Genomic DNA, 2,197 nt, shown 5'->3' on the forward strand with positions numbered 1-2,197 from the left:
GAGTTGCCCTCTCTCTTCAGAAAATGGCTTTACCCATCTCTGAGTTGGAAGGTGATGGCATTCTCCTCAATCAAGCGGTTCTCCAAGGCGGAAGGAGCAAGCAAGGGTGAAGTTAAAGGGCTTTATATGGTATAGGGTTCTATTCCAAGCGAGATCACAAAAGAATCACTTTCGGTCATGTGCATAACCTGGGCCAAGACAAGAATGTCTATTCGTTCTTACCTTACGAAGGAAGGCGACCAATGTCAAACTCAAGCCTTGCCAGCAGAATATGGAGCTTCCTTAGTTAGGAGGCTACCGACCTCTATGTGGTGGACGGTTTATGCCTTGTCGATCTTGCTCCTTGAATGAAGCCTTCCTCACCTTATCAATAAATAGGTATGTTTGGAGCGGGGAAAGTGAACTACTCCTTACCGTATTATCACCTTGCTTCTTATTCCCTGTCCTCCACAATGAGAAAGATAATTGCGTGGAACGTAAGGGGGCCGCTAGGCCCAATAAAAGAAGGTTAATTTACTCAATCTTTAAAAGCGTCAATTGTGTGCTTACTATAAACTAGGGTAAAACATGCTCACTTTTCTTGTTTGCTTGATGTTCGAGGCGGGTTCAGCTGGGCTCGTTGTGCCAGTTTCTTTCTTATCTGTCAGATGGGAAGAACTAGTTTGGGTTCAGAATGGGCCTAACAAAAAAAGACAAAGAGGCGTATATACTAAGAGTAGCTTTCCCATGAGCACATGAAATATATTATATGAGTAAGGTTCTTCCCGGAAGAACGGAAAGAGAAGCGAAGGGGCGAAGAGTTGAGCCGAAGGGGCGAAGAGCTGAACGTAAGGGAAGGGGCCTGGAAAGTTTTTCTAAATCTGCTGAGAGGGGCTAGCTATCAGCTATAAGAACAGCTGAAGATCGGCTTCATAAGGGAATCCCTACCATCTCTTATTTACAGAACTGTGCCAACGTGTGCCTACATTCTGAGTATATTTGATTTAGGGAAGAGAGATTTATTGAATAGAAAGAATGAAACCAGTACCAGCAACTCGCCAACCGTGCTTCCTACCAACTCCGCCCCCCCTAGTAAGGAGAACTCTGGTTGCGCGGCTTTTTCTTATGGGGGTCTCTTTTCTCTGACTTCACTCAGCTTTACCTACTTGACTCAGCGGTTAGAGTCTCGCTTTCATACGGCGAGAGTCATTGGTTCAAATCCAATAGTAGGTCAAACCGGCCAAAAGCCCTGCTTTTTCCAGCATGACAGCAAGCAAGCAATAAAAGTCAGAGGAAAAGATCCAAGCTAGCTCAAGCCCCGAAAGAAATCTATCTCTTTTGACCCCATTGAGAAAAAGCGATCTCGATACGATCTGTCTAAACCAATCTATCACTGGCACTGGAATGAACCATTCGTTACTAGTATACTGGGCAGCGTGATCAAGTCAAGTCCTTCTCTTACCAGATTGAAATTCGATTAATGTGAGCTCGTATGGGAGTAGAAGGCACTACTTTCCCCTTCCCCCGATCTTTATAATCAAAGGTGTGTGCTCCATACTTGTCAAAAGTTATTGCTCATATACTGGAGAAAGCAGACGAACTCTTCTTTGCTCAAGCTTATGCTCGTACCTTGTCCTGGCAGCTCTTTCAACGTCTGATAGTTCAAAGACGGAGAAGGGATGATTTTCTTGACTTTCATTTAAAGCAGGCGCCTTTGGCTTGAAGAAGCATATCCTTGGCCCGAAGAAAGGGAGGCGTGGAAGCCTTTGTCATGGAACTGCTGAAGAAAGTTGGTGCAGAGGCTCTCATCGCGTAACTGCCGAAGAAGCGGAGCGGATTCGGATGAGGCTGCTTATGCGCGTGCGGATTTTCCTCGTGTAACTGCCTAGTTCTAGCCCCCCTTGGCGGGAGGGGTTTAGGTATTCAGGAAACCAAAAAAGAGGGAAAAGTTGTCAATCTTCCTTGTGTGTTTGCTGACCGTCACCCCATATTCTTCCATTCGGCTATGACTGTGCCGTAGCCGAAGGAAAATCGCCCATTCTGTTATCAAGCGGCTTGGCTCACCCACCCTGAATTTTATGAGGTATTTAAGGAGGCATGGACGAGTAGTGATTTTTTATTGCATGCAATTGAGAATTCCACTCTCCTCCGCTTTAGATACTACTTCCTATTCGATTGGATTTGAAAAGCTAGATAGCAGGCTGAGTATCAGCTAAAG

General features: G+C 45.4%; 1 long non-coding RNA gene across 1 annotated transcript; it reads left to right on the plus strand.

Annotated features, from left to right (window-relative positions):
• Window positions 1-1,901, plus strand: LOC122011653. The gene is made up of 2 exons (XR_006119998.1): window positions 1-507; window positions 611-1,901. It is a non-coding gene; the product is annotated as an uncharacterized LOC122011653 (long non-coding RNA).
• The last annotated feature ends 296 nt before the right edge of the window (window positions 1,902-2,197 follow it).

This window comes from Zingiber officinale, chromosome 8A, assembly GCF_018446385.1.
Source record: "Zingiber officinale cultivar Zhangliang chromosome 8A, Zo_v1.1, whole genome shotgun sequence".
Taxonomy (NCBI): Eukaryota; Viridiplantae; Streptophyta; class Magnoliopsida; order Zingiberales; family Zingiberaceae; genus Zingiber; species Zingiber officinale.